Source organism: Polypterus senegalus, chromosome 12 (assembly GCF_016835505.1).
Source record: "Polypterus senegalus isolate Bchr_013 chromosome 12, ASM1683550v1, whole genome shotgun sequence".
Lineage (NCBI taxonomy): Eukaryota > Metazoa > Chordata > Cladistia > Polypteriformes > Polypteridae > Polypterus > Polypterus senegalus.
This window is the reverse complement of record NC_053165.1, coordinates 2,429,655-2,446,120: the sequence shown is the minus strand read 5'-3', so window position 1 is coordinate 2,446,120 and position 16,466 is coordinate 2,429,655. Positions and strand designations below refer to the sequence as shown.

Genomic DNA, 16,466 nt, shown 5'->3' with positions numbered 1-16,466 from the left:
TCGGTATCTAAAGAGTTTGGAAACACGAAGCAAGTCATTGAGGGGGCAAGTGCTGACTGTGGCCTGGCAATTTACCAACTTACTAGGGTGGCACACAGATCCGAGGAAGAAGAAGAAAGGAAACAAAAAAAAAGCTTCTTTGTATTGTTAAACATCAAGAGCCTTGGGGGTCTTAGACTGGCCACAGGCTGGCACATGCTAACAAAGCTTTCCCTACCCACCAAAGAAGTGGGTATTTGGGGGTATAATGGGCATGGCAGAGAGTTAATGACTGGGCAACCCTTTAAGCACATTCAGGCTTTTCACAAACAGCCGTCATCATGTGGGGGTCTGTTCAAGTGCCCTCTGTGCCATGTACAACTGTACCAATTACTGTGCTGTGGTCATTCTATGGAGAGAACATTGCAGTGTCATTACTGCCACAATACCAGTGCTGCAGTGTGGGGGCTGTCATGAGATACTTCTGCCCTGTTGGCACGGTGAGTGGCCAAGCATGTGTAGTCAGTTAATCGTTGGGCCCCATGAGTAGTGTGGCATGTGGGTACTGTTGGATTAATAATACCCTGGCAGTGTCTGATAAACATGACACCATCTAGGTACCGATGTCCTCTGCATTCTGGAAGCACATGGCAAGTGAAAGTGTGCCAGGTGGGAAGTTCTGTGTTTTAAATCATTGTGACATCAGAGACTGGCATCAAAAGCGGGCACAGATGCAGGCAGAGTGTAGTGTGTAGGTTTGGATTTCAGTGGTCAGTCAGTATGGCTGTCCATCCATTACTGCACTGGCATACATCAGTCCAAACACAGGCCCACCCTAGAGGGGGTGTGCCAGTCCATGCAAGGGTACAATCACATTGGGCTGATTTACAGTCGCCATGTCAACTTGAGAGAATGGAAAACCAGGAATTGAGCCGAGGTAACCTCTGTGCCACCTGAACTCACAAAGCTCCTGCATGGGAAAAGATAAAGTGCCAGTTGGACGGACATTCGAAGATTCTGTGCCAGTAGTTTGACTTCACCTGCCACCCTTTAAGGCGCTATATGAGTATCCTTGTGTGTAAGGACCCCCGAGGCGCTTATGGACCCCACAAAAATACACCGACGGGAAATGGCCGCTCGAGAATAGGCTTTTAGATTGATTATCGTCGTATCTGGGGACATTAAATGTCCTTGTCATTCGGTCACAGGTGTCGGCCGCGCAGAGGAAGCCCCGGGGGTCTCTCGACACAAACCTGCACGCGATGTCTTGATACAGAGCCGGAACTGACGAGGTGACAAGTGCCCCCTACAGGTTTGAGCCCCCTTCGCCTTGACTTTTTAACTTCCGCCTCCGAGTTGGCACTGCCAGCCGAGGGTGTCCAGTCCGGTCAGACCCTGAGGGGGTAGTGGTGGGCGGACAGTTCACTCGGGCACAGGCCGGGGTTACTTGTCAGGCATTTCGGGCCCAGGCAGGAGCGAAAAAGAAAAGTGGCAGAGGAAAAGCGAAACAAACTAATAAAAAAGACAGAATGTCCTCCGAAGAAATGGCAGCCACACTTCCCCCGACCCCGCGTCACTCACCGGGATGCCAACGCGCTCTTCGGAGGAGGACGGAGGGGATAGGGGCGGGACGGGGCTGATCGGGAACCGAAGAGCCGCAGCCGACCGAGGCGAGGTGACGATGAGCTCACGGGACGAGGTTCTGCTTCGTAACGCTGGCTTGTTGGGCACACGGAGGGGCGGACTGGCAAGAACGGGGCACGAAGCCGGGGGTGCAGACGGGCAGGTGGCTGCCAAGATGACGCGGGTCGGTTAGAAGACACCTGTCCAAGTAAAAGTCACCTGACACTCGAGTATCAGCCGGGAGGCGAGCGACAAGCACAAGGCTGGAGAAACGGCGGCGGCGCGTCTGTGCAGAACTGGCGCTCCGAGGGCTTTAAGACAACCGGAAAGCCAAACGAATCCTAAGCGGGGGTGAAGGGAGAGAAAATGAGGACCGTCAAGGCGCTATAAACGACTGGCAGGTGGCAAAGGCGACCTGCCACGGCTAGATAGGTGAAAGGCTCTTAATGTGAGACCGGTGGGCACACGAGGGCGCTGTTTGACCGCTTTCATTTATCTGCTACCCCCCACAGTGGTCCATGCGCTCCGGTCCCGGGGGGCTGAAGTGGCTGCAGGTTTTCATTCAACGCAAGTTCTGATTCTGTTTTAGGGTGCGTGGGTTTCATTTCATGTTCCTGTAATTCCGTTCAGCGAATCAACAAATCGGACTGGTGGGGTTTAGAGCCCCTCAGCCCCCTCTTCATTTCGTTTATTCAGTCCCGCTGCTTTATGGCGAGCGGCGATTCAGCCGCGGTCTCCGTTCTTGTGTCCAGCCTGTAAATCCCAAGGATGAGTGAAAGGGGAAGTGAGTGGGAGGAGGACGGGCAGGAGGTGCAGACCCCGCCATACGACATGGGGGGCACTTCTGGAGCCCGTCCTGCACAGACGTTAATCAATCCGAGGGGCATGTTGGCGCAGCAGTTGACGGACTGACCTTGTTTTTTTTTTTTAATGCCTGAAAATAATAAAAGAAAAGTAAAAGTGCCGGGCTGACCCTGAGGCGAGTCCCCCGGGTGTTCTGTGTCTTCCCAAAGACCCTCGGGATGGCCTCCCTCAGTCAGCGCCTTCTGGGTGGGCTTTAGAATCCCACCTTTTGACATTCAGTGTGCACCTGTCAGCATGCTAAGATGCCGCTTGTCCTCACACACACCACCATACTAGATGTGCCCTTTGTGCTGCCCATTCATTAAGTGTGGCACTAGGCAGACTTCACCCATCAGCCTGACACGCCTGTCCTTTGGGTGTGTGATGCCACCTTCGCAGCGCAAGAATAGTCAGGATGACAGTGGATGCCACTGCTTAGCTCCAGGCCCTTACTGTGGGTTGTCAAACGGGCACTGCAGGGCACACTGGTGGGTCACAGGTTCAAATGCCAGCCTGAAACAGACTGGCCTCCCATTTAGGGCTTGGCTGATCCAGTTGGCCTGACACAGTGACTTGGTCTAGCCCAGCTGGCCTTTGGGTGTGAGGATCACTTTGGTCTGAAATTATGGCAGCTGTAAAAGAAATGGCTGGCACGGAGAGCCACTGATGAGTCCCTTATGTGTGAAGAAAGTGTAAAAATCCAAGCAGGTGGCCTGCAGAGTGACACCATTTATTTTTAGCTTTGTGTTGTGGCATCCGTCCAGTGCCACCTCCTGCCTTATGCCCAGTGCTACTAATGTGCGCTCTGTCCTGATGGTGACTGTGAGCCAGATGAAGTGGGCTTTGAATGGAAGAATAAAGTGAGGGTCACCGTGATGCCCTTTCTTTAGGATTGCCAGTAATGTTCATGATCGGTGGTCTCACAGTCATTAAAGCTGAGTTGTGGCACTCTGGTCCACCCAAAGGCACATCAAAGTCCCAGCAAGGGCTGACAGCATGCTGAGCATATTGTGGGGTGGCACTAACTAAGGAAGCTGGGGTTCAAGACCCTGGTGCACCCTGTGTGGACTTTACATGTTCTCCCTGTGTGTGTGTGTGTGGGTTTCGCTCCCACAGTCCAAAGACATACCAGGCAGGAGAACTCATGTTACTGAATTGGCCCTGATTTGTGTTGGTCCTGTGATGGATGGCACCTTGTCCAGGGATTGATCTGCCTTGTGCCCACTGCTTGCTAGATGAGGCACCAGCTGCCCTGGATAAGCAGGCTATGAAGATTCACTTTGCACTTCAAATCCACTTCAGGAGGAACAGTTGGGTCGTTTTTAAAGCAGTCCGCCTCACGTCGCTCATAACTGACGTGTGATGCAAAGTGACAACCTCGTGAAGAATGGCGCGGAGCTGCGAAGGTCTGCAGGACTCTCCAGTGCGGAACCTTTTTTTGGTCCCCTTGTTGCTGAGACTTGCCTTGACTTAGTCCACATTTCCCAGTCGAGTGTACCAGCGGCCTCTTTTGTTTAACCAATCAGGTCGTTCTGCTAGAATGTGGGCTGTGCTTGTTCCTGCTTTTGTCCTATCAAGATGCGCTTTGCTGGTGCCCCGCCCTTCACCGGAAGGCTGCGCACGCACACTGGCCACGTGGGTACAGCGCCGCTGTGTTGTAGCGATGGCGAGTGGATGTTGCCAAGGATACCAAGTGAAAGTCTGAACATCTGGAGTAAATTTACGGCGTGTAATTCCAAATGAGATAATTGGCTATCATGGAATCTTTTCCTTTTTGTCCGCATTTATGTCACCAACCTAGACAGCATCCCAGGGTGCATTTTTCCAGTTTATTCTCTTTTCATTTCAAATAGGAATATAAAGTCGATTCAGTGACTGAATTTCGCTTATATTTGGAAAAGAAAGGCTTATCATTGACAAAAGCAGCTCTAGTGAAGGATTATCGAGATGGCGGTCTGCAGGCCATCGACTTTGATTGTGTTAACGGAACTTTAAAGGTCAAATGGCTAAAATGTTTTAGAATAAATTAAATAAATAAATTAAATAAATAAATAAATAAATAATGGTAGGCTTTGCCGTTGTGTCTCGAGAGTAATAGTCGAACAGCTGGTGGTATTGAGTTTTCATTGCATTGCGTCTTCTCCGTTGTAAAATGACCTATGAGATTATTGTCCTTTCACAGACACTTGTTGTTGTGCTGGAGACTTTCATTCAAGCAGAAGTCGCGCATTGAGTCTTTTTAGCAATACTTCTGCATTTTGTTTCGCCCTTTGATGTATTTTCTATCAAATGAAACTTAGCCGCATAGCCAACACGATGAGCTTATTAGGATCATCTCAACCTCTGAGGATTAAAAACACCTCGCGGAGAAACAGCCCTCATCTTCCACCTTTACCGACGGATGATTGTTATGTTAGAAATAAGTAACATTTGGCCAAATAAATAAATAAATAAAGTAAATGTGCACAAACAGTTGTGTCCTTTGCGATTTTGTAGAAACTCCTTTTCTTTCGTCTTCAGTCTGCTCGTTTCTTAAGTCAGCTTTGCCTCCGAAAGCTAAAGAGGTTCACCTTCAAGTATTTCAAGATGTTTACACCTGAGGCACCGATGGACTCTTCATTCTAACGAGTGTGCAGGTCGCCTGCTGGGGACTTTCAGACTCCATTTGGCAGCGGCCATCCCTTCGCTTTCCCGTTTGAAATGATGTCATGTTTGGGGTTCCATATGAAACTTGTGTGTTTGTTGAATGTCCTCCTTATTTTAGAGAAAGTAAACCTTCATTGTTATCCAGGAATTTGCATTGTGCTGTAAATCATTAAAATAGATGGAAAAATGGCTAAATATTATAATGATTTTAAATGACATGTACTCTCTTTCTCTTGTATGTGTTTCTCCTTTGTGAGCTCTTGTTTCAATGTGAACATTATATTTGGCTGTATTGTTGTACTGCGTATGTACTTTTGCGATTCATAGATCGATAAGTCACATTTGAATTGATTGTGACGTGTCGTGCGTGTCGTGTCGTGCGTGTCGAGGCTCCGAAGCATTTGACACTCACCTCCCTAGTGCCACCTCCTGGCCACTCGTGTCAACAGCACATCCCCGACATTTCCATGTCTGCCAGTGAAACAAATCGCGGTCGAGTGCCGCCGCAGGGCTGTGCGGTTGTGATGTCCGTCCTTACACGGCAGCATTGGCACGAATTCTAAGATTCGGCGGCGCACGCCTAGCAAGCAATGGCGCAGCGGGAGTCGGGCCGGCGTCTAACGTACGGCGCCGGGTCTCGCGTTCGTGTCCGGAGGTCGCCCGGGAACCCGCCGCGTTTGACTGAGAGAGGCTGGGGCGTCACGTGGTGCTACGCCAGCTGCGACCTTTCGCATTGGAGCCCCGGAGGGCGCGAGACTTGGCGTCGGCACTTTAGGGCTGCCAGTCACCCCAGCGCCATGGCGTGGCATGTACAGTATAAGAACGAAGGAGTGACACGTCCGTCCCAACATGTCACTGCACATCTTACAGTAACTTAGTGGCCCCAGTCATTACGGTGCCAACCGCACAGTCCACTGTGAAGCAGGTGCCCTCAGATCTGTGATGAGCCCATGACAGTCCATTACAGAAAAATGCCACGTTCCGGTCTCGTGCCATGTTGAATGCAGAACATAAAGAAATAAAACGTGTCACAGTGATCTGAAGAACAACGTACTCTGCGATTTGTTCAGACACTAAGAATGGCAGGGCATTGCATTCAGTGTGACCCGGTGGACATTTTAGGGATTTCTTTGTTTCCTTTCTGGAATTGTTCTTTTCACTGAGTGGCATTATTACTGAAATGTGTTCTGAGGTTTCATTTCGGTTATTTAGCTGTTTTTGGTTTTGTGTGTGGGTTTTGTAATTTTTCTGGAGTGACGCTCATCACCATCACTTGGAAGATCTAATTTAGCCTGTGCCAAGTGTGCCAAGTGTGCAGCCGAACTGGCAGGCGGGAGGGCCAGCAGTGTTTTGTGGGCGTGGGACCCTGGTTTGAACTCGGGGCTACTGCGTGCGGGTCCCTGAGAGCCCCGTGCATGGCACCGATATGTACCTGGCGTGTGTCACTTTGATCCCCACTGTGCCCGAGGTAATAACTTCACCCGCATGTTAGCCTTATTAATGACGAGGATAATATCTCAGGTGGTTCCCAATCTCATGGGACTTGTTTTGTGTTGTTGGCAGGTCGCTTATGGCCAAGATGACAATGTGCTGTTGACAGAGCCGCGCTAGGAGACTCGCATGAAACTCGACATCAGTTGTGAGCTGCACATTTTACAGTAAAGCTCGGCCATCCCAGTAACACATCTGTGTGTCACCGTTTGACGTCCATAACAATCCCACTGTGACAGAACCCATCAAACCCAGCTGAGGTCCCATACAGGAGCCCATAACACAGCTGGGATACATTCCTGTCTGTGGTACTGAGACGTCCCTCCAACATGAAGACCTGCTGGTGCCCTGGCACTGTCCATATTTCTAGTCTGTTTACTAATCACGTACTCAAAGCAGATGCCGATTCGCCGGGATAGCGGACTTCATTCAAAGTGCCAAAGCTGCCGTTCACCGTCTGGCAATGACGAGCCATGAACCCCTCGGTCAGACCCCACTTGAAGGTCAGCCACATGACGCACATCTTCACTGGATACATCGGGATCGCCATAGCAGTGATGACGAACACGATGAAGAAGAAGCGCATACAGAACAGTGTAGAGCACGCTGTACATGAGCACACACCAGACAGACAGACAGACAGACGTTGATGTAAATATACGCGGCTCTGAGGATGACGACGATGATGATGATGATGATGATGATGAAGGACGTGTCGTGAACCGTGTGAGCGCAGCTCCTCTTTACGGCCCATTCGAGACTGAACTTGGTAATTGGTGCTGACGTCACCCGCCGACAGTCCAGGTAGCTGCTGACACGTCATTACTGGCCTTCCTTTGTCTGAGCGTCAGAGAGACGGTGATATGACGCAGTGACATAGTGAGGGGTCTCAGTACAGAGAGATGCGCCTGAAGACCCTGCTGTCCGAGTGAGTGTGCACTTCGACTACTCTCATGACAGACTACTACTGTCCAATGTTTCAGCCAATCAGTGCCTTCCAGACCTGCCACATGACTTTGTCAGCGGAGCGCTTCATGAACGTGTGTGGAGCTGCTGGACTCTTTCTTTACTGCTTGGCTCTTCAATCGACACACACTCAAGCGCTGTGTCCGTTTAGGATGGCGTCTCTGTGACGCATTTCGGGTCCCTGGCGCGTCTTCAATTAAACGTGAAGTGGACTTGTCACGAATCACGGGGGCTCTGACGCCGTGCTGCATTATTATTATTCAGATTATGTGTTTGTGACACCGTCTCAGTGGAGAGGCTGTGCTGCTAACAATGCTCGATGGCCCGTAAATGACAGACAACTCACGAGCCTTGTTGGTATTACCTTAGGGCCAATGAGATGTTTAAATATGTTAGCCCAGTAGTTATGGCGCGTTTGTATTTGTGACGTTTCAGCGCCGAGTCGATTTGCTCCACGTCTGAAGGCGTCAGCCTCCTTCGTGGCATTTGGTGTGGCACTGTGATGCGTGCCAGTGTGGCTGATAGACGGAGGGGCGCCAGATGAGCCTTGCAGGCTCTTCTCATAAATACGTATTCCCTTCTTGTGCGTTTTCTTTGATTAATATTGGATGTGTCTTAAACGTATGACAGGGAGGCCTTGACGATGGGTGACAAGTGACAGCAGGTGCCTGTTTGGGGTGACACGCCAGGAAAGGAGCAGGCAAACGTTAAATGTGTCTGCTACTGGGAGATGCGTTAAGAATACAGAATGACAAGAGCCGAGTCTTTTAATCAGAATCAGAATCTTTATTGTCATTGTAACAAAAACAACGAAATTCAGTGCAGTCCCTGCGGTTTCAAACTACCATTACGTCTAAAGTACAAAAGGATAAGAAGAAATGAGGAAGGAGACAAACATTCAACATAAGACCTTATTGCACAAGATGGCATCTATTGCACTGGAGGTGATGGGGTGGCACTCAGTGCCCAATAGATAGCCACTGGCATTCAGTGCGGGTGTGAGGAGACACTCAAGATGTTCTCCGCTGTCCCGATCGAGGCAGAGAGAGCCGTGCACTTCATCCAGAGAGCGTAAAGGGCAGCCGATGATCTGCTGGGCTGTCTTTCCGCTCCGCTGCCGCAGAGGCCGTGGCCCAGGATCCTCTCGATGGAGCGGCGATGGCCGTTTTGGGGGTGTTGTTACTCTCTGCTGAGACCTCCTTCGCCAGCTCAGCTGTGTTCACACCCCATGACGTGGACTCATTATTAATTATTATTGCCATTACTGACATGGTGTTAACAAGTCTCCGTGTAGCACAGGTCCGCCGTTTAAGATGTCGCGCCTTTATTACAAACAGCAGATAAATCCAAGGCTTCTGTTAGGCGTGAATGGACTTCAGAATGTGCAGAAACCCAAAACCTCTCAAGAACTGGCAATAAAACAGAAAGAGAAAGGACAACAGGGCAATGACAACGTATAGCGAATCAATCTGACGATATCGTGGAAAGAGTCGACCGGACAAGCGCCATTCTGTCTACAGAACAAATTAGTAAAAACACCTTGATATATACACTGGAAAATAACAGTAATGTTATATTAACGCTAAAAGATGGCAGCCGTGCTGTGTAACTTTGGAGTAAATAACAGCACATTCCAGTAGAAGTGAACGTTTCACCAACCCTAATGTGATATCCATGCATTGTAATGAATATTAAGAAACAGCAGCACACAGTCTGCACCATAAACTACCAACCACCAAGACGGATCATTGAATTATATTCAGTGTTTAAGACATCGGCTGGTAGAGAAGTCCTATTGGTGGGCCGGCTTGTCGAAATCAGCCTCCTTAACCTCCAGAGCCCTCGGCATGCTGGGTAAACTACGTCAGCTAACTCTCTGGGGGCGTGTCCTTCTGCTAATAGCGCACCTTTACCGTTTTCCATTTTACGGTTGTTTCCCTTCGCTATTTAACAGATTTACACTCACATTACCTTACCAGCCGTAACTGTAACGTGTCAGTATGCAGCATGTTTGGAAGGCAGAGAAATATCAATAGGACAGAACTTGGCTGTGAAGAATAATGAAACGTATTGTTTAAGATATGCGGGGTTTGTTCAGTAGAACATGAGGGGTCTCTCCTCTTTTTCAGAAAAGGCGTTTTACTCAAGGCTGCCTGACGAGCACGGGGGTCACAGGCTAATCTCTGTATACTCTTAAGACCACCCTGACTTTATTTTCACCATTTACAGTAGTTTACCGTTAAATGTACTGACTGGTTTGTTTTTTTTACAGTGTATATACACATCAAGTCCCTTTAAGATAATTAAAAGTGAACATTTGAGGCCCGGACTTCACTTCCTTACTCAGCACCCGGTTAGCCGATGCTCTCCTCGCACACCACCTTACCCACAATCCACAAGTACAATTCGCCCCCCGTATTTCTCAGTCCCACACTCTGCATGTACTTCAGCGATCGTTTCTGCGGTGCTGCAGTCCTCTCATTTCCTGACCCCTCGCCAGCCTTTCACCAGATGCGTTCACAGGGGACGGATGTTACTGACAGCCAGGCGCCTTTTTGATGGTTTGGCTCGAGATGTGCTCATCCAGCTGCTCCTTCATGCCAGTACTCGGGTGACCTTTGTGCCCACCTCTGGATGAATTCCCAAAATGTCTTTACAACGTTTTTGTGTCTCATGAACACAGAAGTCCCGAGGCTCGCAGAAGAGGCTGTTGATGACGCGGCTTCTCTCACTTGTACTTAGTAATACGGCGCGCACGTTTACTCGCATTGCATTTTGGGAATCGACTAAACACGTCAGCTACAGATCACTGAGAACTTTTACCGCGTGGACTGTCGTGATGTCCGCCTCCCAAACCCGGTCCTGGGGGCCCAGTGTGCCTGCAGGTGTTTGTGCCAACCTGCCTCAGTGTTTAGTTGGACTCCTTAAGTGAACACATGACAATAAAGAATTGAAATCGAACTGTTATTAGCCAAGTTCTGTGTTTTGGGAACAATAGAAAACTACGTTTGGTAAAAAAAGTATATATATATATATAAAATGTACCAAGCAGTTATATGGGAATAAGGCATTTGTTTTACTTTTTAACTATATTTTCATCTTGGTTTTCATTCTACTCTTCCAGGTGTTCTAATTGTTTAATTAATCCATTATTTACCAATTAGTGGCTCTGATACTTTGATTATTGACTGGCCGCTGTGCTCATTTTTAATTGTCATTAATAAGATAGAATAAGAAAAACAAAAGCGAGTTTAGCATTTAAATCGACGGCAAAAAAGAAATATTTCTTGTATATGTCGTATAAATGTAAAAATGACGCTGCTGTGCAGGACCGTCTCCGACACGATCGCCATGGCGCAGAGTAGATGAGAAACCCGCTCGTCTTCATTAATGACAGATAAATACAATGTGGCATCGATGATAAAGATGGATGGCCTAACCAGTAGAGGGGGTTCGGGGGCTCTTTAAGTGGTGAGCCGGGTGCCGGCCGGCAGGGAGTGAAATCTGTGCCTTAAATGTTCGCTTTTATGTGCTAGATTTGTGTCACTTTGAAGGGACTCTTAAGTATTTCTGTGTGTACTGAGAGTGTTTTTAGATCCAATGAGGTTTGTCACGTTTTTTTTTCTTTGTCCTTTTCTCGATGTCGTATTGTTCGATTGACTTGCTCGGTCTTTTTGCTGCACTGTTTGTTTGTAGATTGTGATTATTTTTCCCTGTTTATTGTAGTTTCACTATTTATTATTGGAGCTTTTGGGGGTTTTATTGCATGTTACGAAGTTCATTTGTATTCGTAGAAGCCTTGCCGAGTCGTATTGTATTTAATTACGGTACCTGATGTCTGTAATAAATGTTATGTATATGACTCTCTGAGGACATTGTTTTAAACTCCGGACACTGTTTTAATCTATTGTATTTTAGTTACGTGTTGTGTATATTCCTCCATGACTGGCGCTACAACCACATAACTGTTTTAATTTTTTGCTGTCTACGGACGCCGCTAACATTCGCGCGACAGTCAAAGGCCGCCGTTTTTTTCTTTTTGAGCCAAACAAGACCCGCCAGAGACTGGCTGACCAATAAGATCTTTTGACTTTCAGTGACGTCATGGCGCGAGCGTGCCTCATGAGCACGTGACCGGAGTGTTCGCAGCAAGCCTCAAAGCGGCGCTTCCAGCTGTTGAAAGCCTTCTCGGCGTGTAGTCACCACGCTTGGCGAGCTCGACGTGTCAGGAGTGCGCAGCCCATCGCTTACTTTCAGCTCGGCGGGACTGCGAGAATAAATACGGTGTCCAAGAGCGGATAGCTGTGAGCCGCTTCCGTCATCAGGCAGAAATCGTGCGAAACGGCAGCTGTTTGAATTACTGGACTGTGGCTTGGTGAAGTGTGCTCGGCGTAATCACAGGACAGTAAGGACACCTCGGGATGGCAGCGTGGCATCTTCGGATAGACGCCAGTCAGGATGACAGGTGTTGGGGCAGACGCCGGGGACCAGCTGGCCTGTCTGTGAAAGACGAGCGTGGCGGTCAAGGCTGGAAACGTGAACCATGAAGACACCAAGGTAAGATGACAAGTTTTAAAATTTATGTCTAATATCCGTTCAGTGATAGACGTGACGTCACAGCTGAGCTTGTTTCTTCTGTAAATTAAATGTTGGTTACCGAGTACTAACCGGACGGCAGTGAAACCACCCGACGGAGCCAAATGCTAGAATGGGTAGGGAAAACCACCTGCAACCTCCCCTCTTCAACTACGTGGGGCGGCGGCGACCTCCCGTCCTAAAAGCTGCTGCGTCCTTCATAAGGAAAGGGCAAAAAAAAAAAAAAAAATGAACGAAACGAACGTTTGTAGAGTCGCTGAGTGGCGGGACTCGGGGCTGTACGTGAGCCTTGGGTGTCGCGTTCGTTATCCTCTCACTGGTGTGTGTCGCCATTGGCCCGCGATGAACCCCTGCAAAGTCCGTCATCTTCCAGCCCGCTCAGTCTGGTTTGGGATCTGCTGGAGCCTATCCTACCCCAGCTAGCAGATTGGGCGCAAGGCAGGAACAAATCCTGGACAGGGCGCCAGGACACCGCAGGGTGAACAGTCGCCCACAACCCAGCCACTCGCTAGGGTCAGCTTCGGATCTCCAGTTCACCCAACGCGGCCCTGAGCTAAAGTATGTCGCTTTGTCGTGAGGGGGAACGAGGCCCCCGTCCGTCGTGACACTTGCAAAACGACCCCTGCTTATGTCACAGATGTGAATAATAAAAATCTAATACTTTTTAAAAACCTTGCTTATATTAAGTTCCTCATCACTCATAAAATAAAAAAGTTGGGCGCTTTTCAATCGACATTCAAAAAACATTTCTTATAATCTTTTTACGAGTGATGCATTTTTTTTTTTAAACTTTTTAGTACACTTTTCAGATTATATATACTTTTTAAAAAACCACGCTTATAATTTTCAACTTTTTAGTCTTGGGTTTGTTTAGGTATAATTTTGTAATCAATATTTTAACAGTTCCTTTAATATTTCTGTTACTAGCGCCATCTATTGGTGAAATCTTGAACTATTATGAACATTTCTTTAATTCACATGAATTCATTGATCAATTAGTGAAACTGATTATTGACTCATGTATTGTTATCGGAAGTGAGTAAGTGTGCAAAATTTGAAGTCATTTAGACAATAGAAAGTGGGTTAAATATCGATTACAAGATTTGCACCAGACAACAAACAGGTGAAGTTAAGAATAGGCATGGTAATAATAAAAAAATCTAAATAATCAAAGCTTCATAGTAAACGTAAAGTTGAAGGGCAGAGCGGCTCACGTACCCACTTGAAGGCTGTTTTTAAGTAAGAGCTGAGGTGCCAGCACAAGTCCCGGAGCACATTAAACCGAGTGTCTGTCTGTCTGTCTGTCTGTCTCTCTCTGTCTGTGTCTGTCTGTCCCCCCAATGGTGTACAGATCTGTTATTTTAATTTGCTCCCAGAGTTCAAAGACTTGTATTCTGTTCTTTTCAGGTCCTGCAGATCCTATGGGTGTCTGGTGGAGCCCATTGATGGATCAACATCCAGTCTAAAATGCGGTGAATGGCACAGGCTCTGGTGAGGCAGCAGGATACAGCAGGTAGATTGTGTATAATAATAATAATAAAAATGGTGTAATTGTAAGAATGAAATGTTTATTAAGAAGTGAAGCACATTTTAAAATGTTGAAGTGCATGATTCTCATTGCATTAACAGTACATGTAATAACTCTGTGATGCAGCAAAGCCATTTCACGCAGTATAATGAGACATTAAAATGGCCAGTCTCCAAGAACTACTGAGTGACACTGAGCTGTAACTAAACGCACACGTCTGTGCCAGGAATTAGGGAGCGGACGGTTTTTGAGGGATGCATTTCTGGTCACTTCTATGTGCTTTATGGGTAAAGGGTCCTCTTTGAAAGAAGTCAACATTTCATTATTTTTATATTTGTTTCTAGTTTTCTTATTTTCACCACATACCTCCAGTATTAGGTGGCCAGAGGCAAATGCCAGAAGTAAAATAAGAGTTTTTACAATAAAATCCAAACTCTGACAGTCGAGGAAGCCAAAGGTGGTGAGAAGATGGATGGATGCCCTCCATTGTATACATACCCTTGATACCAGTACTTGAGAGGATCTATCGGTGCCATGGTGCCCTCGCCCAGGTTGCCCAGGGCAGTTGTAAAATGTCATCGACAGATGAAGACGCACTTAAATGATCTGGAGAATCTTTTAACCTCTTATACCCTGGGGGTATTTTTCAGCAGTCGCCCCCTAAAGGGGAGTACCCCAAAATAAAACCTTAATATTCAAAAAAATAAAGGCAGGCCATTCCATGTTCTTCACTAAAACCTGCCAGATGACTTCTCAAAGGTGATGGTGTCTGTGTCTGTGTCCAACTGAAACGTTCCTTTAAACGGTCATATTTTCAAACGTCTGTTTTCTGGTGCCGTGTGTCTCATGTACAAGTCATGCCAGGGCTGCTTTTCCCCAACATGTCTGCGTTTCCTGTTGATAACACACAGAAATGAAGAGTTGCAGCATTTGGCCCCATTGGCTCCCCGTCCCCTCTCCGAACACAGAGGACCACTCGCTGTGCCTGGGACCACTGGCTGGGTGTGATGCTCTCGCAGGTAAGCTGGCCAGATGTTGGTGGTCTGGCGCCATGTCCAGACGCGAGGGAGGGTAGCGCTAAACTTGTTTTCTGTCCTCCCCAAACTAGTCCCTGTGCAACCATCAATTTTACAAACCTATTTTCAAAATGCTGTAAAAGGACGATGACACTAAGGACGGTGCCAACAACTAGACACACACACACACACACCCCAACCGTTTTATGTAAAAAAATAGAAATGCCTTTGTGTTGACAATCTGACACAACACGGAGATGAAGAGATCTGCAGTGTGATCTACGTACCGATTATATGGAGTCTAGAAATGTACATCATGGCTGCTTGCCGGTGCCATCGTCAATAAGAGAAGAGTTTAAGTAAGAATGATCCGCACCAAGTGAAGCGAAACTAAATCTGGATGACCTGCAGTAACAGTTCAGGTGTGGTGCTCTGCTCCTGTGTGCCGATGTGCCATTCGTCTTGTAGAGACGACCATTACGCCCGTCCCAGGCGCTGTCTCGTTCTGTTCATATGTGGACGTCTGTGTAGCGTTGGAGACGTCCGTCTCTGCCAGGAAGTGCTATGACCTTTGTGAGTGTGCGCCCTCTTGGGACCCAGAGATGTGAGGTGGGATTTGACGAAGGTGACCTCGTATTTGGAGGATGTCTCGTGAGTGACGCACTGTACGATAACCTGCGTGGACTTGTTTTGATCGGGAGAATCCACTGTAAGTGCTGCGATGTCACTTGTAGATAATATGTGAGCGCACATGAGCAATCGGAAGAGCGTGGAACGTTGGGAGGGTTCACCGCATTGCTTGACCTTTTGAGTGATGTTCTTATACAAGTTATGAAACTTTTATACCAAATTCAAAGTTGACCGTAAAGATTGTAACAGGAGTGTGAAGCATATGAGGTGAGGTGTGTGTGTGGTGAAAGATTTTATTTAACAAGCGCTCCACCTGGCAACTTTACATTGAACAGGACGATATTACTGAAGCGAAATGAAAAGATGTGGTCGCCGATATACAGCGTCATTATATACACACACACTGTAGCCAAGTGTTTGTAGCCATCACACCTCTGTCAGCCCAGGGACCCCCAGAATGCCCTCGGTGTTTGTCAACGGAGACCACATGGATTTGCGCTTGACTGGACGGACCACCTGGGCTCGGTACGTTTGGCCTTATAGGATATAATGTTCTGATTTAATTTGACACAAATTGTATTCCATCGTTATTTGCTTTAAAGGCTCCTCTCCTCAGTTGCCCCCCATGATGCTGACCTTGTCTTGGTTCCTCTTCTGTGGCCTTTCTCTGGGCATGGCTCAGGACTGCACACAGTACTCCAGCCGAGGTCCCACTGGTGTGTTAAATAACTTGAGGACAATGATGGGCGCCATATAAGCTTATTATCCTGTTCACCTGTCTGATTGTTTCTGCCCACTGCTGGTGTAAAAAGTGCCCAGTCCACATTGACTTTGCATGAGGGGTATTTTCCAGTTTCAGACCTCCCACTTCCAGTTCCCGTCTAGAATATTTCACATTTCCTTAATGTCATCGCCACAAACCCACCCAAACCTGTATGTTCTTCTCCGCCACTCTCCACTTTTGTTTAAAATTTAACATGTCATTCATATTGTGGCCAGGAGATGGCACCATGTTTCCTTACAGCTCCTTTGACTTTTTCCATTTCTCAGTCGGGTGCTGCCACCCAGTTTGTTTCCTAGTGGTGCCATCCAAAGCCCCCAGGCTTCTCCTGTTGTCCCCTGACAGTCCACAATTTGTGTCTTGACCC

General features: G+C 47.7%; 1 long non-coding RNA gene across 1 annotated transcript; it reads left to right on the top strand.

Moving 5' to 3' along the window:
* The first annotated feature begins 10,942 nt into the window (after positions 1 to 10,942).
* Positions 10,943 to 14,489, top strand: LOC120540235. Its single transcript, XR_005635778.1, has 3 exons — positions 10,943 to 11,153; positions 11,646 to 12,105; positions 13,552 to 14,489. It is a non-coding gene; the product is annotated as an uncharacterized LOC120540235 (long non-coding RNA).
* Positions 14,490 to 16,466: the final 1,977 nt, after the last annotated feature.